Source organism: Argiope bruennichi, chromosome 4 (genome assembly GCF_947563725.1).
Source record: "Argiope bruennichi chromosome 4, qqArgBrue1.1, whole genome shotgun sequence".
NCBI classification, from domain to species: domain Eukaryota; kingdom Metazoa; phylum Arthropoda; class Arachnida; order Araneae; family Araneidae; genus Argiope; species Argiope bruennichi.
The window spans coordinates 28,668,082-28,695,989 of NC_079154.1; the positions used below are offsets into that span (position 1 = coordinate 28,668,082).

General features: G+C 33.4%; 1 protein-coding gene across 4 annotated transcripts in view; it reads left to right on the forward strand.

The window, feature by feature from the left end:
* The window catches only part of LOC129965492 (plexin-B-like), a 734,796-nt gene that overhangs the window by 451,849 nt on the left and 255,039 nt on the right, over window positions 1-27,908 (forward strand). For all 4 annotated transcript variants that reach the window (XM_056079424.1, XM_056079430.1, XM_056079429.1 and 1 more), the window contains one exon: window positions 25,267-25,362. The gene's annotated coding sequence lies outside the window, so the exon portion shown is untranslated. The remainder of the gene's footprint in view (window positions 1-25,266; window positions 25,363-27,908) is intronic.

Sequence of the window (27,908 nt, forward strand, 5' to 3'; positions counted from 1 at the left end):
GTAAACATTCCTAAAAAAATGAAAGATTTTTTTTAATGAATCAAAAACCTTTTTTAACTTCTATCAAAATTCGGTTTAGAATAGAAATGCAATTCTTTTTTATAAAAAGGCGTGTTTATGCTTTTTCATTTACACTAATATCACTCACTACACTTTAGTGTTTTTTTACTTTAAAAAATCTAATTTTTTTTAGCTACTTATATCAATTATTTATATCAATCAGAATTTCAATAAGAACATTCATATAAATTGTTTACAGCTACTTATATCAACTTTTTTTATCAGTCGGAAATTCAATAAGAACATTCAATAAAATAATTTACAAAATATTTAATAAACGAAAAAAAGAATTTTCAGTTATTTGTTAATCCTATTGATAAAAAAAAATGCAAACTTTTAAAAACATAATAACAAAACGAAATATCGTGAAAATGAATGATGTTATAAACAAGTTTTAAGAATAGACTGGAGAATTAATCAATGTTTACTCAAGCATTAATTATTTTGAATAAACGGTCAGTTGTATTTTTTGAAAATCTAAAAAAGCATCGGTCACGAATTTTTGCCGTAATTTATAAATGACTTTTTGAAGTTATATAACAAAAAAACACTCTCCACATCAAGGACAAGCTTACACACACCAGTAGGAAGAAAAGCGCCATCATGCGGTATAAACTGAGAGAAATGAGCTGAAACACGATTCAGGAACATGTGTATATCCCCCAAATTAAAATTTTTTAATAATTTACCAATAATAAATTCTTACTTATTTTAATGTTAATATAAAAAAAATTATTATTTTTAAAAAGTTGCTGACAGCATATTTATTTCAACAAACAGTTGATTTTCGGTTTTGGAAAAATAATTGAAATAACTAATTTCATTAAGAAATCATGAATAATTATTAAAGCAGACACAATAAATTGTTGGTCTTTTGAGGTTCAAAAGGTTATATGCTCTAGCAAATGTCTACCAATATTTATGTTAATGGAAGTAGTTTTAAATATAAACTCGTATCTTAAATCGCCGCTGTAACGCCAGTGAATACTATTTACAATAACGAAAAACTTTAAAAACATCAAGCGGACAGTTAACAGCTCTTTCTTCGTAGTCAACTGCCATTTTTATTTTTGTCTGTGATTGGAACAAACATGTAAATACGAAAAAGCGTACAAAGGCAAATATTATAAAGGAAGTGTGATTCTATTAACAATTGTAAACTCTTGTTCTTTGATAATTCTAAAATTCTAAACAAACATTAAACGTAACATGAACAAGGAAAAAAAGACGAATAAAAATTTTGAGAGAACAAATTATTGTTTATATTCACTTTTGCATTGCAGACGATTTTTTTTATCCGATTTAGTGTCGCAGACGATTTTTTAATCCGATTTTATGTTGCAGACGAATTTTTTAACGAATGATTTTTTTTAACCGGATAGATATCAATAGTAATATTTAAAAACAATGAAATGAAGCTTCAGTTCTTAATATATGAGATTGTTTCATTTAGAGATTTTTGAAACTATTTTATACTACTTCTAGGTTTGAGAAGGAATTGGAATTACGTTCAACGTATAAAAATGATTCCTGCGCTTTTAACATGAAACCGGTGTTATTTTGGTCGAAAATCTTCAGAATTTTTATTCTTCTCAGCTCTGCCATTTTCCTTTTTATTTTATTGCTATTTCTACAAAAATGGCAACATTATTGCCGTCATCTTCATTACGTAACGAAAGTAACCAATGAACTTGAGCTTTTCTTTGCCATAATTCGATCTCGGATAGACATGATACGCAGACATACAAGGTTTTTCCCAAGATTTATTCCACCTGGGCGAATACCAGACAAAGAAAGCCATTTTTGTTCTTCAGAACAATTCGACCATTTTCTTTCTTTTCCCGCTGAGCAATGGTAACAAATTAGGAGAAGCAAGCTACAAAAACGAAATGATCCAGAATAGATGTACTGCTCTTGCATTTCAGATCATATTCTACTGAGGAAAAAGAACAAAACAATATACCACAAGACTGAAAAAAAAAAATCCGAGATAACAACACAAACTGACACGTGGCGAAAGATATCTTGCCATAGACGAAGAACGAAGCCGAAGTGCTTGGTTTCAAATTTATTGACGTAATTTTTAGTAAGAAGATTTTTTTTTCTTTGCCTTACACCCTTATTATTCTTTTTTTTTTTTTTTCGCAGCGGGTCAACGAAATAAGAAGTATAACAGCCCTATCTAGAAGCTTGACAAATGGCCAAGTGCCAGACAAAATGTATTCCCGGCTGCATTGTCATATTGAATTAACTTCCTTTCCAGAAAAGTAGTATGTCACGTTTTGTATAGAACTATCCTACTGTGGTTGTATTTTAACTGCCGCTTCGCCATACTTTGTGGTTATTTGCCATGTACTTTAAAGAACGTTATCTACACATATTTATAATATATATGTGTAGATAACATTTCCTTTACAGAACGTTTTAATTTTGGTTGAAGCTATAGATTCATTTTATTTTTTAATATTACTATCATTTTTGGATCATAACTAAATGCTTCACTTTCTTTTATTTTTCTGGGACTGATATTTGAAGAGATTTCGAAGTTAGATAGCTAGAATAATTTTTTATATAGTATATTCATAATTTTACACACTTGTAATTTGCATTACTGGCTCAGTATTTTAAAATTAAACTGTGGTTCATAGAACTGTTTTCAGCCTTAATGTTGCAGTTTATTAAATGTGTGTTTTACTAACCTTATCCGGAATCTTAATCATTATATTTGATTAATAAAGATTATCCTTCTAATAAATGAAATTAAAATATTTTTCCATTTTTATTTCAATTTTATCGATTAAGATAATTACAAGTTTGGATATAAAATCAGATATTTGAAACCTAACGCCAAAAAATGCCAAAATTTTCACTTAATTTTTAATTAATATTTCTAAAAAGTCGCTCCGTGGTAGATTTCTATAAATTTTTGAATGAAATTTATTCACAAGAAGTCTATCGTTTGGCAATAGATTTTTATTATCTAATGTGTAGGTATCTATCAGATTTGGTACCAAATCCGTAAAGGGATTGATCGGTTATCAGTCTGTACTTTCACAAATATTTAAACTCGATAACTCAAAAACTTTATAATTTAAATATATGAAATTTGATATATTATTTTGTGACTACAATTGCATTTTTTTAAATCAAATTTTAGTTTCAATTGATTGGAAAAGAGATATCCAAAAGGCATGGTTGGGGAAAAAGCATATTCAGTTTTGTAGTACTTGTGTAATAACCATTTGTTAATCGACTAAGATAGCGCGCAAACTCTTTCATAACTATTTTTCACTAATGATATTCGGTTAATAATACACTAATTCATTTAGTAGATTGTACAAACTTCGTGGAAACCATTCTTGCTTGTTATTAGTAAAGACAGAATGTTTTCTTAAAGATCAAAAGCAAATTTAATCGGTTACAGTTCGTTCTATCAGAATTCTAGGAATTTGACCACAGCTTCCTGTAACATAAAATGGAATCTTCAAGTGATCATGAGTCTTGCTTGAACGAATAGTTTACCTGATGTTCCGGCTATCGGGCAGTCAAGATCACTTCAAGCTAAACCAGTGGAGTAATGACATTCCAAAGTTGATTATCATTGAGAAAACATGTCAGAAGTGGCGTTGTATGGATAATTAACTCTTTTAAATATCAATTGGTTCGTGCACCTATTAACTGATCAGTGCGAGCGGATGGGTAGAAAAAGGCTTCAGCATCTTATATCCTAAAATGGAGTCAGCATCTTATAAACTTAAATGGAGTCTTCAAGTGACCATGAGTCTTGCTTGAATGAATAGTTTAGTTGGTGTTAGATATTTTGTAGTAACACGTCCAATAGCATGCCGCCACTTTCCCCCTTTTTTCCCCTCCTTCTTCTCTTTTTCCCCTTGGAGTAAAATAGAAAAGAGCTTATCGATGTGTCTGAGTGAAGTGTAAGAAACTGGGATTAAGACTTTTCACGATTCGCCGAATTTTATCTCGAATACTTGGCGAGACTGGAGGGAATGCATCGAGGAAGTTTTTATTTCCCTTCATTTTTAGCACTTTCGTCTCCGTAGGTACTTTTTATGAAAGTTTGTTCAACTGTGATCGACCCTCCTGTGTATGGCTTCTTTAATATTGGCTATCAAATCTTTAAAGAAATAAAAATTTTGCCATGTTGCTTCTACTATGTTTTTTGTGTAGGTATAATATTCTTTAAGTATATTATTATTTAATTTTGCATTAAATCACAGTATTGCTACGAAACTTTTAATAGAAAATGTTAATACCCTAAATACATACATTATTCATCTCCTAGTTCATATTAGCTATGACATTAGCAGCATTTATGATAATTAGCCTTGGTATTAGTATTATTCTCATTAGATTTAGTATCAACGTCATTTACATTAGCTTTAGTATTAGCATAGTTTGAATTAGCTTTAACAATAGCAAAGTTTACATTAATTTTAATATTAGCATTGTTTACGTTAATTTTAGTACTAGGAGTGTTTACGTTAGCCTTAGCTTCGTTCTCATCACTTTTAGTAATTCATTAACATTATTCAAATCAGCTTTAATACCGATATCATTCACTAAATAAATTCAGAACTACTGAGATTAATTTACATTAACCTTTTAGCAATTAAAATAAAATTTAGGAAATGATTTATTAAATTTCATTTAAAAATCTGTGTTTAATGCCGGACATTCGCGATCACTTCAAGCCATGCCATTGGAGTGGTGACATTCCAAAATTGATTATCAATGAGAAAACATATCAGAATTGGCGTGCTATAAATAACTAACTCTTTTAAATATCAATCAGTCCATTCTCATAGTGCCATTTGGATTAACCTATCGGTGTTAACGGATGGATAGAAGAAGCTTCAGTGTGTAAAGAATATGGGAAAATGTGTGATATATTCTATGCTTGGAAGATCCTGAGGGGCTTGGAATTAAGATGGCATGGAGAGAACATAAATGGAGGATGAAACAATGTAAAGTGTAGTACTCTACTGGCATGGTGTAGAACATAAGAGAATGTCAGACTAGTCCTTTGATACCACTTAGGATTACTTGATAGCAAATAGCACGCATGATAGCAAACGGGACAATGACATGGATAATAGCTAGACAAGGCATGCCAATGACCAACAGATATGTTTTTTATATACCTGTTTGATGAATCTTTAGCTATTAATAGGTTATTACATTAATGGTTGTTTCTGTTTGATTGTAATTGCAAACGACATTTTTATAAAATAAATGTTCTTGATATGTTCAAGGAAGAAAAAATGTAAATTATTATTTTTTTAGTTGTGTTCCAGTTTACTTTAAAATTCTAGACGTCTTAATAGCTTATGCCTGTTTTTGCCCTTTGAAGTTTTAAAATATTGTTATTTTATTTAAAAGGTAGATACCCAAAAAATCTAAGGATATCACCTAAATAAACATTGGCGATAAATTTGGCACTGGTGTGATCTCACACACACGCCGTCTGGCATCTTAAACTTCCATTTATATAGACATCACATATACATTTAAGATTATCCATACCTTACCATTATCTCTAAAAGAAAATAATGGGTGCGGTGGGAAATAACCCAAATCTTTCGCCTTCATTTAAAAAAAAAAGTTCTCATATCGATTAAGCAATTAACGGGATCAGCCCACGGATAACGATTCAATTCTCTCAAAAATACTAATTAACGATGCCTTATCTTCGACACCAATCCCTTGGCACTCCTTTCGGGCATTTTTTTTTCGCCCTGCAGTACTCTAGGACAGAGAGAGAACTGTCCAACTTCTTTTGATGATTCATGGAAACAGCATTTCATCCTTCCGGGAACAATATCATCCATTAAAATAGCTTCCGGGGTATTATGATTTATGTTTATCGAAGAAAAGTACAGCCAGAATGTGCCCACTGGGTCTCGTAATACTGCAGGAATGATTTCTCAGTGCATGAGCATCACTGGCACGTACCTGCTGTTGCCGCCTCTGCTCGAACTTGCCGCAGACGATTTTCTTGCTCGGTGCACCCCTCGAGATCCCTGTCTTTTCGCTGCTCCTTTTGTGCCCTCAGGATAACTGCACATTCATTCACTTTATTTATGTATGTCTCTCTCTCTCACTCGCTCTTGCTTTTTTTCTGTGTGTGAGTTCTGGGTTCCCATTCAAACAGTTATTTCCAAAGGGGCTCTTGTGGTGCGTGCGTGTGTGCGGAATCGTGAACTGTGTGGATGGATTTTAATGTCGTCTTAATGGTGGAAAAGAAGGTATTTTCTCCCAGAAATGCACCTCGTTTTCAGTAAAACTGTCGAGGGTTTTCTAAAGTGAAATGCATATTATTTTTCTTTTTTAGTAAGAAGGATGTCTTTACTAAATTTTAACACCGCCTTCTTACAGAAGGTAAATTTTTATTATACTTTAAGTTAGTTCTGAGTCTTTTAGCATTAAGGATCCAACATTTCACATAAGATTTAACCGTATCATTATTTCTTTAATCTAATTTGTTACATTAAATGATAACAATTACAGGCTCCTTATTGACTGCAACCAAATTTGTGTCGATGAATCCATTTTGGTTCTGTCATTTGTAGTATGTTTTTAGGACATATAGCTTAATCTAGTTTGGTACTGACAGAAACGATGTTGTTGGAAATATATTAATTTGGTCTCCCCCCCCCCATTTGATTGTTCTTGACTAAGACGACGAATTTGATAGTTGTTAGAGTGCAGTACTGTAATAGTAATTGGAGACCGTTAAAGTCCTGAGATCAGGACTTCTCCCTTTTGTCATATACCTTATATATTGGTGAAGTTAAATCTAAAGATGATAGTGGAACATAGTCATTACCTTGGGGGGCAGAAATTTGGAGATCAGTGTGCTCCTTCAAATATCATCTTCTTTATCATCATCAAATGAACGAGATTCGTTCCAAAATATTTCACGTGTAGCTTCAAAATCATTTTAGAACAAAGAATGTATCAATTCTCAGAGTAAAGAACATAGCAATCCATAGAGAAAAAGTAAATTCCTAAAAAATCAATAAACTTCTATTTAATTCAGTTTAACTTGCTGTCATTACACTGACGCTCATTTTTTATAAATATGTGCCCGATAGTATAAAGTACACGAAGTATAAAGAAAATGTTGTAATCTTCAAAATATTCGAATTCGAGATTTTAATGTATCTCCACTTTTTAGACCACCCTGAGTTCGAAAAACGCAATTTAGTAAAATGTCCGTCTATTTGTATGTGACAAAGACTTTTCACTTTCAAGTATACGAAATATAGAGAAAGTATAGTAATCGTGAAAAAAATTCGAACTCGAGATTTTAGCAAACCTCCACATTTTAAACCTCCCTGAGTTCAAAATCTTATTTTAGGAAAATGCCCGTCTGTTTGTCTCTGACAGAGATACTTCAAAAACACTTTGAGTTAGACGAATGAAATTTGGTATACGGTATTTACAAAAAATTAGTAGATATCAATCAAATTTTGAATAAAATCCGTTTAGAGGAAATCTGTCTGTCTGTCTGTCCAAATATTCCTTAACACGGCAGCTACAAAGCGAAGAGAGCTAGATAGATAAAATTCGGTCCACAAATTTAAGATCTATCGTATAGACATATATCAAATGTTAAGCCAAATTCAACAAGAGATTGGCCATCTGCCGGTCTCTATTTTGAGAAACCATGGACACACGATAAAAATGATTTAAATATATCAAATTTGTTATGAGATTTTGTGAGTACAAATGTAGATTTGTGAAAAATGTTTGTTTTAATCGGTTGGGGAAAACGAGCTTAAAACATAAATTTGACTTTTGGATACTTCTGACCGCATGCCAGGAATTAATCGCCAAAAAACTCGCCAAGAATTATGCGATTGATTCAGTAAAAATGCGAAATTCATGACATTTCGTAACTATTGTACGCTAATGCCATGCAAGATATTCTATGGGGTAACACACTTGTTAGAGAGTATGCGAGAAAGCTTTGGGGAAACCATTCACGCTGATTCGATGGTGTAATTGAAAAAATAACTTTACAGTTAACCCCTTGCCTGCCGCGGGCGTATGTATACGTCTCCCTAAGTCAATGTGTTAACTGCCCCTGGCGTATATATACGTCTCGCAAATATATACGTATATATATACGTGGCACTGGGGGACCGAATCTCGCAAGTTATCCTCGGCAGGTAAGGGGTTAATCTTAATTCTTAATGCTTCACTGTTAACTTAATGAAAAATTATGCAAAAGTGCAATCGGTTCTATGCGATCAGATAACTGATAAATGAATATATTCTTTAAAAATCGTTTGGGATTAATAGGACGTCTGTAAATGTTAAGAGAGGTATTTTTATTTTTAGTTCCTTTTGGCATTCTTAATGCAGTCGAAACGTGAAAGAGCTGAATATATTTAGAATGAATAATTCCACTTAATCTTTTACGGAGCAGCTTTCAATAACAGCACTGACTACAAGAATTCCAAAAATAAATTGGTATGAACGAAATCGTAGCTATAAATGTATGTTTACTATTGCGAAGAATGGAAGCGATGAATGTGCTCATAATCTGATAGAGTTATTGATGCATTCAGCGAGTTGATATAATACTTGCGATCACTTTTTAAAAAGTGCGGAGAAATTGAAATAAAGTGTCTTCAAATTTCATAGAAAACATTTTATTTCTTCATTATTATTATACATGCTATCAGTGATGCTGCCATCTGGCTATGAAGTTTTTTTTTCTGATTAAATAATTAGAAAAATAACTAATTAAAAAACTAATAAGATACCTAAGTTTCAAATGTTAAGATACTGTGGTGAAAGCTTATAAGCCAGTTAACAGCTACGCACCAGAGCAATTGATTTTGTATCGCGGTCATGTTACTGGGCTGCGAACCACAAGGTCCCAGGTTCTATCCTCGCTCGTCGCAATCCGTTACATTGGTGACCTCGGACGATGAACCTTCAACCTTCGTACAGCTGTTGTGGCGCCATCTATCCGCAACCCAAAGTCGTCAGATTCACTTGACGCAGCAACACGAAAAGGCTGCAGCAACCCACAGTCGTCAGACTCACTTGACGCAGCAACAGCAACCACTCACCCACACACGCTCGCCATAACGCTTGACGCTACTCAACTGGGTACAGGCGTATTAGAATCAACAGCTAATACATCACCACTCAACAGCCATATCGTTCGTCTCACCTCCGACTCACTTAAGGGAGAGTCTGTGGCGAAAGCTTATAAGCCAGTTATAAGCTACGCACCAGAGCAATTGCTTTTGTATCGTGGTCATGTTACTGGGTTGCGAACCACAAGGTCCCAGGTTTTATCCTCACTCCTAACAAACCGCCACAATACTTATAATAAAAATAGTAAGTAGTAATAAAAAATACCTCGCATTATGCAGAAAGACAGAGGGAGTGGTTTCTCCAAGACTTTCTCACATATCCTCAAATAAACTTGTCAGGCCAGAGAACGCGTACAATAATTACGAATATTAACTTTTGGCTTTAATTTAGCATTTTTACTGAATCTATTGTATCATTCTTGGCGAGTTATTTGGCGATTAATCTCTGGCGTGAATTAATAGTATCCGAATTCGAATTTGTGTTTTAGACACGTTTTTCCCAACCGATTGAAACAAGATACAAAACTGCACTTTGCAAAACACCACAAAACCTCATATCAAATTTGATATATTTAGGTATCGCGTTTATTTGTTTCTGAAAATACGGACTGATCGGCAGTCAACACTTTGTTGGTTTTGGCTTAAAATTTGACAAGTGTCTATAGTATAGATGTTAAATCTGTGTACCAAATCTTATCTGTCTAGCTTTCTTTGTTTTGTAATTATCGTATTAACTTAAATTCGAACAGCTGGTCAGACGGAATTCCTCTGTATAGTCTGATCTGATCTTGATAATTTTTGAGTAAATATTTGTGCAGTAAAAAAAGCTGTACTTAATTATGAATTATACGAAAATAGAAGAGCCTTTCCCTAGATTACCACCTTGGCCACGGAAGCCCCCTTTGCCTTCTTCAATTTCACATTCTAATCATGTTTGTTTTGAAAGAAGCGGTCTTAAGCGCCTTCCCAAGACTACCGCCTTGTCCATCAATGCTCCCGTTTCCTTCTTTTCGGTTGTTGGTACACCACTGCCTTTAACTCAAATATCATTTGCTAGAATCATCAATATTTAACCACCTATTCTTACAATTGTAATATTTAAACCAACCAAGTTTCTTCTCATTATTTACAGTCAGACATCGTAATCCAATCCACAGGCAAAAACGGCACCCGATAAGTATCTCACGGCTGTGCCTAACCGACCATGAACTGCCGAATGCTTTCTCCAGCTTCCAGAGAGCGCTGGTCGTCGTCTAGGCCTCTCACGTCTCACGTCAGGGGCAGTCGCGTGGGCGACTATTTGCCGGTCACCGCAACAGCTACTTCTGTAAACAAGAACACAACGCTCTCCCTCGCTTTGGCTGTGTCACTGGCGACTTTTTATATTTTTTTTTTATTTCGCTTCATCCTCTTCCAATCGGTGCTGAAGCGTCTCTTTTGATTAAGTGACTGCCGACTTGGCTTCTTTTTTTATCCCCCATTCATGACTGAAACTCGATTCGATGTCTCTTATCTCGGAATAGAGAGACTTGGACCATCTTCGAGTTTATTTGACTCGGTTTCTCTCGGTAGTTGTTGTTGTTGGGTTTCAGAAGTGGCAGAAATGAAAAATTCAATGGCCACTCGCCTCGATCGGTATTCTGTTTAAAAAGAAAGTTTCCGTTGGAGTTTTGGCGCTTATCTAATTATATAAATTGACATTGTAGAAATAGGAGATGCCAAATTAAAGCCATCACTGGTTAGTTGTTGAATTCTATTGTTGATACATATTTGAAGTGTGCTTATATTATTTTTGTATTAAGTGATTAACGTTAACATCCTTTTACATTAATAAATTGCTTTATATTGTTTATGAATTACTTTTCTCGTATCGTTTATCGTTTTCTGTAATAGATTACTCTCTCTCTCTCTCTCTCTCTCTCTCTCTTATAATTCAGCTGTTGCAGAAAAACTTAATTAAATTAATTCATTTCTAAATGGGGACGATCACGAGTATATTTACCCTTTCTAAGCCTATGGGATGATTAGTATTCTGACAAATTTCTCATTGCCATGCCAGTGCTGTATTTACCTTTTATGTCCGGAGATTAAGAGCCTCGAGTTCAAGCACTCCGCGATACTTCACTCAAATCAGCAAATCAAATTACTTGGATTCTAACACTAGAGCAAATTTTGACCATGTTATTTCTAACAAATGATGTATAACCTACTGTGTGAATGGCTGTACCCACTGCATGTGGAGGTTTTATGAGATCCATTTTACATGAATCTCGGTGACAAACCTCATGTTACATGTCGATCAGTTTTCATAATCTCACTGAATGAGTGGGTTAGGGAAGTGATATCAACTTGAATTTACAGTACACTGCTGGTCATTTGCGAAATTGGATTTCAAATATGTGACCATTTCTTCCGAGGCCTCTGCAGTTAAATTTTCTGGCTATATATGTATCCATATTTATAAACACAGTATATGAAAGAAATAGCAACAATCAAAATCATAAGAAGACTTCGCCAAGGACTATCTATAGTCTTTTCAACAGAAATTATCTTTAAGGGTTAACTTTTACTTCCTTGGTTTTTTTTATATTCTATTGGTATGCTTATATTGCTGGTCAAATTTCAATTTCTTTTTAAATACATCAAGCATCCGATTATAAAAATAACTATTTCAAAGAAAAGTTTCGCTTAAAAATTATATAATCATTATTTATTTTATACTTAGTACAATCATCCAGTAGCTTTCTTTATTTTTACTAAATAACATGTTAAGTACAATACATTCCCGAGTATCCGGCCTAATGTGGAGGAAAGGTAGGCCGAATAACAAAAAACCGGATAGGCTGGAGTTCTATGAATTCATTTCTTTGCCCACCAATACAAGAAGACAAAGAGTTTTTATCCAAAACTCACTGTTATATTACGTATTTTCTCACTTCTTATTGAGTACTAAGCCCTCCATTTATCTCAGCCACGTGCAATATGAACGTGACCGCCGCCCGGTGAAACATAGAAGCAGTTGCCGGTAACGTGTCGTGTTAAAATAGAAGGATCGGAAATGATAGTTTATATATGTTTATGTACTGCATTGTATATTTCAAGACTTTTATTAGAGAAAAAGTAAGTCAAAGCATATAGACTGTTCCCATTTTAACATATATTCTGTAATGCCTACCTTAATACAGGAAACAAACGAGGCATTAACGCAAATCGTAAGCCTAATTCTTAAGAATGAATATTAACTCGCACAGATTTTATTTTACTCTAGTAAATGATACACAGATATGAAAAGGTAACCTTAAGATAAGAGTCAAAATATACAGTTTTTAGTTTTTGAAAAACTAGGCCGGATAGTACGGAAGGCGGATAGTCGCGAACCGGATATTCGGAAGTGTACTGTATTTATTTTTAATGGATTGCGTCTAAATTCGTATCTGAAATATTTCACTTTGCGAAAGAGAAACTCTGCATGTTTAATATGAGAAACTACAAACTATAAAATTAAAACAATATTTAAGAAACTAACTTACAAAGTAAATATTTTGTGAGTCAAAAACTATCAAAAATAAGATACATTATATTCAGAGACACCAATGCTATTACATCTAAAACACAAATAAACTTAACCAAATTGGAAGTAAATATTAAGTTACAAATTTTTTTAAAAATGAAGAAAATATGATGAATTCGTCCTGAGGACTTTATCAAGCGTTACTTGGGAATTTCGGGTCAAGAGGGGTTAATAATTTTGGACAAAATTCAGACCCCAACAGAAAAACATCCCTGATTTGAATTCCCCTACCTGAGGGTAACCTCTTGATGAAGTCTTCAGGCTGGATTCCTCATTTTCTTCATTTTTCTTTAAATATTTATTCCCAATTTGCAGAATTAATATATTATTCATATATTTTTTTTTAACTTTTATCAGTTTCTTCAAAATAATAAATCAGAAGGGAGCATTTTTAAATTATTACTCGATCCCTAATAAAACATCCAATATGAATATCAGAAGTGTAAATTGATTTTCGCAGTCGTTGTTGCAACTTATTCACTTTCTTTACTAATAAATGTTTTTGTGCATCTGTAATTACTATCATTCAATGAAATCAAATAATTAAACCAATGAGGCCAGTAATCCTCCTAATAACTAACTACCAAATAAAAGAAGTTAATGGTATTGCACCTCTCCCATTACTGGCACTTGTATCAATAATAATCACATTAACAAAAATAATAAAGCAGCGGTGAAATATTTTGCGATCAGAACATGGAAAATATACCCTAATAACCGTCCTCACATTACCCCCAAACACATTAGGAAACATCTAAGACACTTGGGGAAGTATGGACATAAAAATCCAACAACGTCTGGAAAGAAAAAAAAAAGAAGACGCAACCTAACAAGAGAATGTGTTTGACTATCATGAAAATCTTCCAACGACAATTTAATGACAATATTTAGCTTCCAATTTAATTACTTCACCATTTCTTTTCTGCCTTCCTTTTCCTGCAACGTTGATAGTCGACGGAGGTACAACCTGCTACTTATTGAAGATGATAATAGGGGAGAGGTAGCACCCACCCCACCTTCTTAGACCGCTAATTGGATATAAGTCCTTAATTGACGTTTCGGCACAACAACAGATGGCAGTGCGAACGCTTTAAAGAAAGTTGGACTGGAGGGGGGGGGAGAGGTGCAGCGATACTTAACGAGCAAGTTTAAGGGGAGTGGGGGTGGAGGAGGAGTAAAACATGCTGGTGAGGTATTATGATATTTGAATTTTCGTCATACTGGGGAAAAGGGGGAGATACATTCATTAAGGCGAAGTCTTTAAAAAATATTTTAAAGATATTATTAGCCAAATCTTGTAAATGTTACTTTTTTTCCTCCTCAGAAATTCGAGAGGAAGGTTTTGATCCTTTTAGGGAATGTATCGTCCCCTTCTGCCGTTGAGTGAGATTTGTTTCTGCTATTAGCTGGATGTATTATTGTTTTTCAAACTACTAATGTAGCCGAGACAAAGCAGTGGCAAATTAAATATACTTAATTTGGTGCTTTTTTAGGTTCGTATGTCGTTATATGGTGCTATGGGTGTTTGTTTTGATGACTTTAATTAGGGAGATGTATTTTGTTTATTGTGCTTTTCTCATTATAAAAATCCGGACAAAAATACATCTCGATTATCTGTGATAATAACGGTTAGTAATCAAAATGACCGAAAATAAAAAATGAACTGAAATCAACACAAAAAAAAAACTTTTGAAGAGTTTTATTTTCAGTAAGAAACCGGCATACGCAGTTATGACTTATTAAACATTCTAATTAATGAATGAATTTTTTAAACCTTATATTGGAATTAAGAACAGAGTATAATCCTCAAAGCAAATAATTCACCAGTTAATAAACCAGACTTTACTACAATTCAGAATTATTTCATATGGAGCATTCACCAATATATAGTTGGGCAATACTGCGCATTTTACATTAAGCTTTCATTATACCATTAATGGGTATAATCGAATATACAATTTGTCCACCATTTCCTTGACCGATCGGAGCGAACATTTTATATTTTATATGTGATTTTGTGTCAGGAACTCAGGTGAAATTTCTTTTATCAAGTTATCCTACGAGAACATGATGCTGTTTTTGTTTGGGGGTTTTTAAAGCCTCAAAATGTACGGGCAGATAAATTGGCGATTTATCGCATTTGAGGCATCAATTGTTCACTTTTAGGGTTATTAGAAAATGATAATAGTCATATGTGGCGGCTTATCGCTTAAAAAAAGTTGCAACTTGGAGCGAATGCCCACCATTCGCCCGATTCTCCTGTTTGGCCAATAAAGGACAGGGTTGTAAGAAGTTATTGTCCGAAGAAGCACAGAGAAGAAAATGAAATTGAACGCGAAACAGCGAGATGAAGTATGGAAAGTTATATTTATCTATATAATATAATATGTATATTTTTTTATTTTTTAGTTTTTCTAGTTGGCAAAAAAAGTTTTGAAGCTCGAACGATTTTGAGATGGGAAAAACAAACATCTTTTTTCTTAATATCGACGCATGATTAATCTGATAATCACGTGGTTGTTTAAAACTGGTTTATCACAAAAAAGAAAAAGAAAAAAAAATTCTGGTCTCGAGGGGGAAAATAATAATAATTCAGAACTCGATTGTTTTTTGAGATGATAAAAAACCATCGCTTTTCTAAATGTTGGTGATTGCGAAATATGAGTCATGAGAGAACATGATGTTTTTCTGTCGATTATGTCTGTTATCTGTCCACATGATTTAAAAAAAATAAAATTTCAATTTTTTTTATTAAATTAATTTTATTTTTTAGTTATTCTGTTCACGCATGCACAGAAACAAATGAACATACTGATTAGGTAACCGTAGATTGTATAATCTAATATTAGACGCAGATTATATATTCATAGTTGTAAAATTATAAATTAAAATTCATCATTTAGCTTTTGCATTATCATGGTCTCTTACAAACAGATTTTTTTTGAAGGCGCGGGAATTAAGAACGAGTCTAATTGGCAAATAAATTTTAAATCTTAGATTTTTTTTTTTTAATCTCGGAGATCGAATATTTCGATAATGACAATATTCTGCAATGAATATTTCATATACGAGATTGTAAAATCTTTTGGTGGCGGTTTCAGTGGCGTCTGTATTAATGTCACAATCGTTTCGAAATTGTTTTATAAATGACTAGCCGCCTTTGGCGACCAGCCGGTTCGCCAATCTTAATGTTCGTTAAAATTTTAATAATTAAATATTTTATGCAATTTCTACTTTAATAGCTTCTTCATCAAAATATTTTAAAACTTCAAATTTTGATTATCATATAATTCATTCATAATATTATAAAGGCCTTCAGTCATAACGTAATATGTATCTCTCTCATTTTCTGTTAGCACCCGTAGAATTTATGCTTTAAATTAAAGTGGAAAGAATTTATCTTCAATTAATATAATAATATTTTTTACTGAAACAAAGCATTTTTTTATCATCTGATTACTGAAAATAGAGTCACTCAGCGTTTAAACTTTATGGGCACTAAAGAATATCTTTTTAAATTTATGTAATATCCCAAGAGTTCGTCAACAAAATTTTCTTAGATTCATTATGAGCAGATCGATTAATTAACAATGTTTAAATTTAAATGCATCAAACACTAAGAAAATAAAACGAATCGTTTAAAATAAACGGTTGAAAACAGGTTTTAAAAAAACTACTTAAAAAACGATGTACTTAAAACTATAAGCATATACAAAAAATATATAACTAACATAAATACAATTTACTTACAAAAGCATGCAACTAACCCAAAAATAATTTAAATCATCCATTGATAACGTTGTCATGGCAACAATCAGAACAGAATGCGCATGCGTGAATTTTCTTCGCCGGTTACGTAACGCAAATGCGTGATTTTTTCTACGCCAGTTGGGGTAACGCTATGCGGATTAGAAATTTTTAATTTCCTTTATTCTGTTTTATTTTAATTCAAAAGTACTTCAGAATGAATCTGAAAGATTGATTCATTAACAATGTTTAATTTTAAATGCATCAAACATTAAGAAAATAAACAGAACCGATTGAAATAATCCGCCGCAAAATTTTAACCCTAGCCTCATTACTGTTGGGAGAAAAAAAAACTGAAGCCTTTCTCGTTTGGCGCTGGGGATAATGGAAGATTTTTTTGGCGGAAAAGTTGGCGGTGGGGAAAATGGAAGATTTTTTTGGCGGGAAAGTCAGTTTTTAATTAATAATTAAAATTCTAATTAAAAATTCGAAAAAAGAAACCCCAGGTGCACATTCCCAACCTCCAAGGTATACATGTACCAAATTTGGTAGCTGTATGTCAAACGGTCTGGCCTGTAGAGCGCCAACACACACACACACACACACACACATTGAGCTTTATTATAAGTATAGATATAGATTAACAAATCTTACATGACTTCATGTGTAGTTTAGAAACAACTTCATTGTTAAATCCTCGCACTTTTATTGAAATATGTAATAAAGAAAAACTCTAGCATCATTATGGTGCTGAGATGGTTCCATTTCTTTTAAATCAAAAGTTTTCTTTATATTTAATTCATTATTACTCTTTGAACTCTAGTGATTCGGCTCCAACGCAGAACTACGCTCTAATCATATGACGTCATAAGTCAGATGGCAAACGTTCTAAAACTCTTATTTTGAAACTATCCATTATACGACATATCTGATCTTTTTGTTTCTGTTTCAAATACAACAAAAGAAACTACCGGGTGTGCGAATACACGTTATCGCTTATAAGTTAAAGAATTCTTTAAAAATTGGTCTGAAAAAGTTATAAAATTATTGTTGTATTCTGAAAAAAAATTACTGAGTATCATATCATTAGGGCAGTAAACACATCGTTATTACCGGCAGTTGCTAGAGGAAATCGACTTTCATAAAATTCAAGGTTACAGTTAAGGAATGATACATGCTATTTATTAGTCACGCATGCGTGATCGATAAATTTTAAGCGAATAAAATATGCTATAATACACTTCCCAAATTATATTATGTTTTGCTCTTTTGTACGAAACATTTTTATGAACTTTTATTTTATTTGTTTTATTTGCGTTTTGGAAGAACTAATCGTGCAAACGATGTTAGCATTTCGGAAAACGATAAATAAAAGTCGATTTAGATTTGAGGAGAATGATATGTTTCGGAAAAAATTATAATTTGTTTGTATATAGAGAAAATCGTTTGAATCAAATGGAATTTTTAAGTCAACTTTTGGAAAGTATTAGAGGAAAATAAGCCATACCTGGAAATACACCCACTTTAGACTTATTTTTTAATAATTTAAACTCATGATTTTTTGAAATCGTTTCCCTGGTAATGTTTTCAAATATCATAAACAATAACAGGAAAAGGATTTTCCTTTCGACTTTTCAGTATACTCATAAGAGAAGGGAAAGGGTTGAAAAAATAGGTTTTGTGATTTGATTAAGTATAATGGGAGTAATATACCTTTAGAATGTTAATTCATTAAAATATTAAAAGTACAATAACCAGCCAAATCCTAGAAAATATATTTCAAACTTTTGGCATAGCTTATATTAGTACCTTATCTTTAAGTTTCGCAACCCAAGTGGTTGTCAAGGTGATTTCTTTGTAAAACCCTGGTCCGACAGCCTGCTGTCTTTTACGGGTATAATTGTAATTCTGCCGTGTGACTCATTGTATGACCACCCTCGCCGGTGGACGTCGATCGGGAGCTTTCCGCAAATTGTCTTTAAAATGAACAAACACCAAAGAACCCAGAAAACCACGAGAAAGAGAGGAAAATGTGCCTGTCTCAAGATGCGCACAGGGGCCGTCGGAACGGGGTTTAAGGTGTAGGTCAGAGTTCTGTCTTGATTAAATTCTTTTTTTTTTTTCTTTTAATTTTTTTTTCAAAATTGTTCACATTAATTTACTGATTGAGGAATATCAACCAAACGACGACCTTTTGCACTGCGAACGATGAACCAAATTATTGTGAAACGTTAACTTTGCTTGAAGCTTTGATATATAAACGCAGATTGGTCGACCTAATATCGTATTATATCCCGTTACAGCAGGATGATAATATTTTTATTCCTCTGAACATGTTGATGTTCCTAAAATGAAATACCGAATTGTTGACAGAATTTTTAACATTTTGTAATTCTTTTATTCTAAGGAAGCAATATAACTCCGCAAATATTTAACAATTTTTAACATTTTCCTATCGTTTAAGAAACTTCTGTAGATATCCTCAAATTAAATTTAAGGGCTAATGAATGTAAGTAGCTCTTTGGAATTATAATTTCTTCTGGCTTGCGCCATTATTCTTCTGGTCTCTTGAAAAGTGTAGAAAAAGAGTAAAATTGTATTAAAATATTAAAAATAAGAATAATCTAAGGGAATCGAAAATCAGATTTGAAGCTTGATTATGTCCTGCCTTGCACAATCCGCCTATATAATGGAGCGTCTGCCATTTTTCGTTATTTTTTCACTTATTTATCAGATTCAATTTAAAAAAAAGAAAGTCAATTTGTAATCTGTTATTAAGCACCATAAAGAAAGTGGCCCAGACCTTTATAGTTTCATCAACACGGTCTATTTAAAGATTTCTTTATTGAAAAGCCGAAAGAATGCAGGCATTTTCAAAGGGGAAATTACTCGCGTCATTTTTATATCCACCGTTGCCATTCCACTAACATAAATTTGGAACCCTTTCCATTGCCCTTCTCGTTTATCTCTTCCCATCCTTACTGCTTGATGTTAACTGTGTCTTCTATGGTGGCATTCGAGTTGACGCTACGACCATTCTCCGACTCTTAATTGGTGAAAAGTTCCGCCAAGAAACTCGTTTCTGCGCCAAAAATATGACCGTTAAAGCTGACGAGGCGAGCAAATGCTCTGCTGCGAAAACTGCGCATGAATTATTGGACCTATTAAGAACTCTAATTTGAGAAGAGGACCCTTTTTTCGAGGACTGTGTCACTGCCTCGAAATGGCCTCAAGGGTGGCAAAGAATGGGGTTAATTCGAATTTTTCGGCGGGAACTTTCCTTGGAGTACTCTTTTACCGTTTACGATCCAGTTGTGTCCCCTCTACCCCGAAGCCCACAAGAAAGAAAAAAACACTAAATGGGATAAAAGTTATAGCGAAACATTCGCTCTGAATATTTGAATAAAATTTGAATTCATGTATAGAAAATGCTAAATGCAGTAATCGGTTTCCCATTTTTTTACCCTTCTGAAATCTTATGGTTTCTGCGTAAAAATCTACTCAGCATTTCCAGGAGGAAGTTGCTGTTTCGCTTTACCAAAAATTGCTTCCGCTTCCATATTTTGCTGACTAAATTTTTTTGTGTGTGTATGTGGGGGTTCGGGATTTATGATCGGAAAAAATCATTCCAACTTTCGTTAAGAAAATGAACTCATTAGATCCTGAATACATAAGATCTTTTATTTGGATCATTTGCATCGTTATATGATGCTTCTATTTGTTGAATAGAATCGGAAGATGAACATTTTGAAGTACATTACCCTATTTAAATCTTTATGTTGAAAATTGGTTCTTAGAATTTAAACTACCATAAAATAGGAAGAGATACCCTCTATGAAGCAGTAATGTTGTTCCGCAAGTACTGATATCAAAATATGCGTAAATTTTCTTTCAATTTGAACAAATATAATATCACTGTCAAAAAAAAACTTGTAGAAGAAAAAAAGACTAGATGGCTTTGTAACTCTAACATATTGCTGATCGATTAAGGAATCAGCAGCAAGTTCACTGGAGTAGGGAAGGACAAGCAACATCTAACCTTTTATCTTTGAATTCGGAATATATATGAAATACTGAGAACGGATGACGAGTTAACTCGTGCTTAGTATCATCTGTTTCGGAGGGAGACTAGGTTAATTTCTGTTTTCTTGTACATTGTGTTTCATTTATACAAATAAACTCTTGATACATAACGAGTTAATCCTTTAAAGGGCCATTTTTTTCTAGTCATATTATGTTAAAATATTTTTAGACTTGAAATTAGAATAAGGAAAGGGATTCATTTAGCTTATTAGATAAATTTAATTTGATTAATTAATTAATTTGGTTAATTAATAATTAAGTAACAAATTAAGACACATCATTTTGTGTGAGATAAAGAATTGAAGCATCTAAGTTTCTGTCTTTCTAAAAAAATTTGTCAGAACTTATGCCAACCTACATAATTTCATACAAAGATTGATAAATTTGGTGGGAAGCATACTTCCCACGGCCCTAGAAAGGGTTAAAATCTATTATTTATGTTACATTTGTTCTTAATTATTCACTTTAATTATAACTATTCACTTTCAGTATGAATTTAAAAAAAATCTCTGTTTGGTAGCTGCGTTTAAAAATAAGCCCACAATCTTTTCAACGATGCAAACTGTTATGTATATGCAATGCTGTAATATTAGTAATTTTACTCTATAATAACAACAGGCACTAGCAGCAGTAAACCTAAAGCATTAATACAGAGATTACGCAAACGGAAGATTAACGGATCGTGTTAGATCTATTGTTAATGGAGGAAAATAATTTCGAGTCCTAGTCAGGGGATGAGAACAACCTTCGCGCTGCATTCTCCTCATCATATATCCCCATCACATCAACTTAAGGATTGATGAAAAATTCTATTGAAACCGAACGTGTTTAATAGCAAATCAAACAAATTCGATTAATGCCTTGTCCGTATAGACAACAAATCTACTCCGGAATTTAATTTTGAATCCAAAATGCTTCTGCTCGGTCGATAAGATTCTGCTACCAAGCCACCGCAACCGTAAAACCGGGAAATTCATAATTTTAATCAGAAATATCCTTGCCATTTTTACGGGGGCCGCGGTGGCCTGGTGGTAAGGTCCCGGCTTCGGAACCGGAGGGTTTCAGATTCGAGACCGAATTCCACCGAAAAACCATCGTGTAAGGGGGTCTGTTGCACGTTAAATCCGTCCTGACCAAACTTTCTCCCGCTGGTGTGTTGTGGTGTGGAGAAGGGGTGCCAGCTCAGGTGTCGTCCTCGTCATCTGACCACTGTTCAAATTTACGAGGTCTGTCCCAAAATAGACCAAGTGTTGCTTGAAACGGGACGTTAATATAACTAAACCAAACAAACCTTGCCATTTTTACAGATAACTCCATGAAAGTGTTTCCTGTGTTTTTATACAGATATATCATATGTTTTTTTTTAATTGGAATTTTTAGCCAATCCCTTTTATTTTGTGAGTTATTTTTTGTTACTTATATATATATATATATATATATATATATAGAGAGAGAGAGAGAGAGAGAGATTGTAATGTGTGCGTGAGTGGAAAATCCCATATATTAGCAGTTTACCATGGAATCCAATTGTTGATGGCCCTATCTATTAATCCAAATATGTCTATTTTCTGGAATTGCGTCTGTCTGTCTATCGGAAAAATAGAAAAACGTAGCAACGATTAGATAAATGACATATGGTACACGAACCAACATATAAATCTGTATCAAGTTGTTGACAAAATTTATAGGGGGAAGTTTATCTCTTTGTCCAATTGAATATGAAGGAAATAAATTAAAAACGCAATGAATTAGCTTGAAATATCATTTTGTCATTGGGATTTTAAATTTGACGTAAAATATTGGGCTGTTCTATCTCTGCTCTGCATTCATTTGTTTGTGAAAGCTATAACTTAAAAACATAAGGATCTATATTAATGTAATATGGCATGTATTTACAGTATCAAATTGTTCCCGTATATCAATTTTTGATTCGATTCTATAAAATGGTTAACTTTTGAGTAATACATTCATTTACTCAAATAACGTAATGGGAACTTTTTAAAAAATTAAAAGCAATCAGGACATGAAAAATGCACGTCTGTTTCAAATGTTAAACCCAAACACTTAAAAAAAGTTAATAAATCTCTTCTGTATTCTACTGAACGACGCTAATCATAAAGGAGAAAATAATTTGAAATTATACAAGAACATTGAAGCATTATGTGCATTTACTCAACTTTTTAGTATGTTTTTACTGCTTTTTGCTCTTTGGAGACTGACAGCTGTCAGTTACTTATTAACAAACTCGTACTTTAAAATTTTAGTTTTATATGAACTTAGTTTCTATGAAGCAATTTAAAAAATGCTCCAGTTTCTTTAACATAATGATTCTGCCATTTTAATCTCTTTGACATGTTTATCCAAGAATGATTACGCGCATGTACGATTTTTTTATATCAAGCTTAAAGAAGTAAAGCGATTTCTGAGCAGTTCGGAAGGAAAAAATCTGTACAGAGAGAATAAATATATCGAAGAGGAAAAGATTCCGCTCACTTAACCACATAAACTAAATAAACATGAAGCCCATAACGGCGCTAATATCACATTTTCGACTACTTGGCTTTTGGCGAGCTTTTTATTTCTTCACGCCAGCTTTAGTCAGTCCTTGTATGAAAATGTGTTAGAAATCTGGATTTACCAAAATAAGGACTACGGTGAATCTCGGGAATACCATTTTTTTTTACGGTCTGCGTCACTTCAATTTTCAAAGTGTTCCCACAGATGGCGCTTTCATCACTCACTCGCTTACAACTCCGTTACGCTAATGGGAAGCTATAAAGAAGGGGAAGGGGGGTGAATAATAAAAAAATATATAAGTGAGTTTACGTTTAATACTGATGTTGAATTTGAAAGTGCTGCTGCGCTTTTAAAGGATTGGTGGTAGGGGTGGGGGAATGCCCAATCGGTGCTACCTCCATTTAAATCCGGGAGATGTTCACTTCCTTCTACTAGCCTAAATGATTGTTGCAGGAAGTGGGTTTTTATTGATTAAGTAGAAAGTGATTCTGTTGGTTCTGTTTATTAGAAAGAAATTGAAACTTTTGCTCTTTTTTTTTTATCGCATAATTGCCTTTTTAAAGCTAGTTGCATTTATCTAGTGAAATAAGAAGGAATTCGGGCAGTGGCGATAATACAAGTGGCGGGTTACGGAATTACATGATTTTTTTTTTCGAGTAATGATATAATAGAGATAAATGGAAAGCGGGTGAAGATATTATTTTTTCCTTCTCATTATACTTGGCTCAGAAAGAAACAAAAAAGAAAAGGAAAGAAAAAAAACGAGAAAAATTTTCAAAAATGCCATTGGGGTAACATGCGTCATGCCCCACATATCCCCGATTCCCTATACTTTTTTTATCTCTCCTTTTCCCAGGCTATTAAGTAACTAGTTTCAGGTACAAATTAGGTATTGTGAAAATAAATTATTTAAAACTTTGTAAAAAATAAATTATTCGAGCCTATTTCGATCAAAAATAGGGGGGGGGGGATGGTAAGGTCTCGGCTCGTGAGCCATAGGGTTTCAGGTCCGAGACGCGATTCCAGTACCGTCTTGTAAGGGGGTCTGTTGGACGTTAAATCCGTCAGGGCCAAACGTCCTCCCACTGGTGTGGTGTGGTGTTTAGAGGGAGGTGCCGGGTCATGTGTTGTCCTCTAGTGTTGCTCTACAAGGGACATTAATATAACTAAACTAAACTAATCGATCAAGAATATTTAAGAGATATCATATTTATTTGCGTCTGGACAAGAATTGTATGGACGATGAAAAGTTAGTTCCATCTGCTAATTACCTTTCTTACACCACTGCATTTATATTATCATTGAATTTATATTATTAGATTTACAGTGGTGCAGAAAGGGAATGTTGTAGAGACAAAACATTGCTGCGTTTATGAAAGTTCTTAAAATCAAATCTAGAGAATACTCTAGCATTTGCTAAGCCGTTATGACGACAAGGCGATGAAAAAATGTTCGCTCCAGGCGCCACATATCCTCACTATACCAGGGTCACTTAGCAAAATAAGTGTTAATGGAAATGGCTCACTTTTATGGAAGGAAGGTTCTAAAAATGAATCTCGAATTCACTAAAAGTACCACCGTATGTATAGTATTGTTTCAGATTAAACATGACTTTAAGGACCAAATGTTCAAGAGGTTTTTCAAACTTTTTGTTAGAATTTTATTTTAAAATTAGTCATAGAAATTTTTTCTCAATGACCTTAAAGCATATCATTGTACAGAGTTATTTTTACGCCGCCTTAACATTAAAACAAAGAAGCCTTTTAGTGATTTCAGTTTAATTTCACTATAATTTTTTCTCAAATTTTTATTAAATTTTTAAAGAAATATTTTAAGTCTGTAGTACAGCAATACTTTTTTTTTAGTTATTGAATTTATATACGCACATGCTTTGTGACAATATTAAATATCAATTTCGTGTGCATGTTATCGCTGCCACATAATGTACAGTACAATGTTCGTACACAATGAGTTAAGAGTAAATTTTTAAAAATATTATAAAGACAGACGAATCAAGCCTAATATATTATCATGCTAAGATAATTCTGACTAGAAGCTCGATCACTTTCCATTTTTTTTTATTTTTATTTATTCATTTATTTTTTATTCCTTTGATTTTTATTTATTCATTTATTTTTTTTCTTCTTTCAGCAAGATTAGTAAAATCCATCTGCTTTGTGTATCTTACATCAATTGCGAGTGAAACCAATATTATGAACTAAAACATCGTTTTTATATCGTCCAAAGGTATGTATTTTCACTTTTTATATTGTATACCCTCATATACTTTTGTGCGTATCTTAAGAACAATGATTTATTTATTTCTAATACAACTTTTGAGAACCTACATTTTTGTTCTATTAAATTTGTTTATTCATTTGGGATAGTACGCATTTATATATATATGATTATTTAAATATGGGTCAGTTTTGTAGAATTTGAATGAAAAAGCATTTATGGAATAGAATAATTAATTATCTTTTCACAATAAGATAGCTAAACAGTTTATATTTTTCACCAAATACTTAGTTCATTTCTGTTTTTAATTATTCGTTAAATGCTCTTTTGTGGTTTGTGTACGTGACCTAATTTGCCCTGCACCGGCACATAATCCATTCTCGATATTGGAATAATTATGGTAAGGCGGGCAGGACACGTGCCCTCGGCGCCTTTTTACAGGGGTAAAGTTAGATAATAAAATTTATTAAGTTGCCATATCAAAGTTGTGGATTTCTGCCAAATTTTGGCTGAAATTCATTTACGGAAAATCAACCTTTCAATTCGCATGTGACGTGATAATCTGAAATAAATAAATAAAAACAAATTGGCATATAGTTTATTAGCATATTAATTAGTATATAGTTTTATCATTCTAAAGAAAAATCTGTATTATACATTGAAATAAGTCTAACCAAAGATTGATTATCTGCCTATCCTTTTATGCATGGGTAAGCAAATTTTAAAACTTCATGAGCTAGATAAATAAAATTTGATATGCTGTCTTGTCACAAAAATTTTAGTTTTTATGAAATTTTCGTACGAATACTCCGAAAAAGGAAGGCGCCTAAATTGCTTACTCTTCACCCCCCCCCTCCCCTTCTCTATGCTATGAATCACAATAGGTGTCTTATGTTAGAACACGAAAAAGTTGAAAAGAGAACACCCCCAATCCCGAATATTAAAATTCCTAAATAAATTATGGACCAAACCGTTCTCAGCAGACTTCGCAGTCCTACTAGTTGCCGTATATAAATATTGTTACAGAATTTCCCGGGGTTCGTTTGGATAGTGGGGTTTATATGGTGTGAAAAACGCTCAATCACCAGGCGGCAGTAGAAAATAAAACAAAGACGTTTATTTACACGAAGACACACAGGACAGCAGAAAGACGACAACTATATACAGCACAGAAGGCGATTATCTTCAGCCGAGACGTGCAGCATACAACAGTATACACAGCAGCTCTACTCCGTCGCTGCTCCGCTAGTCCATGGAAGACGAGTTCTTCACCGTCGCTTCCGACTACTCTTCGACTTTACTGGTCCACGACTCAATTCACAACGACGACTCTGGTTCACTCTACTCTGCTCCGCTATGTCGCTTCCGACTTCTCCTTAATTCACCGCTCTGGTTTGCGACTGCCCGGCAGCTGCGGCTGCTTCCTTTTATAGGTCTCAGGAGGCGGGGCTAGAAGCCTCTCAACCAATCAGGAATGTTCGAGGCGTATCTCCGTTCCTACTGCACGGATCGGGAAAATTTTCGATGTTTCGGGTATGATCTATTTTGGCGCCGAAGTCGCCAAATTCGTCGCCAATTCACCAAATGGTCGCCAAGCTCTGGACCTCTTATGGAACCAACTATGCTGGAAAGCCGTATCACAGATTCGTAACAATATTAATACGGGCTAGGAGTATATAATCGTACTATATTTGTAGGAGTATGTACTAATTATATACTCCTACGGGCGTTCTATTAATAAGATCTTTTGCGCTGCATGCGCTCGAAAGAATTTTTTAAAGTTTTTAATACCAGTTTTATTTAATGTTTGGTAATATTAAGCTTCCGGCTTAAATATCTTTTTTGTATTTTTTAGTATTAACTAGCTACAAAAATTGTATTTCTTTTTATATAAATTAAAATTAAAAAAAAAATATTTACCAAATACCGTATCTTCGAATTTCTGTTTCCTCGGTTACGTCACGTTTGCTTATTTCCAATACAAGTTAAATTTAATCCTTTTTCGGCTATGGACGTGTGTGCTCGCTCTATTTTCGAAAACTAAAACTGAAAAAAAAAAAAATGTCGCGCCGCTTTCATTTATTTTATTTTTAAAGCTCTGAAAATGAAAATTCTTTAACATTTCAATTCATCTCACCAATGGAAAAAAAAAGGTGATTTAATGCTCTGCTTATTGATTTTCTTTAGCAGAATAATGTTAACATTTTAAATATGTTGCTTATACAAAGATCTCTAAAAAGAAAAGCTGAAGATTTTCTCTGTTTAGCAAATTATTGGAAAGAATCCGTGTCACATTTCGGACGTTCGTTGGTCATTTCAATCTTGAATTCGGTTCTCTACAAAAACACTCCTATCAATTTAAGGTCGGATAATACATCGGAAATTTTATTTTAGTTTACTTTAGTTTAGTTAGTATTATTGTACCGTTTAAGAGCTACAAATCTGCCAGTTTGGGATAGATTTTGTCTTCTTTAATCATAATCAGATGATAAGAAAGACCCTTGAGCTGGAATCCGTCACCCCCCCCCCTTCTTTTTCAGACTTCCATAAGCAGC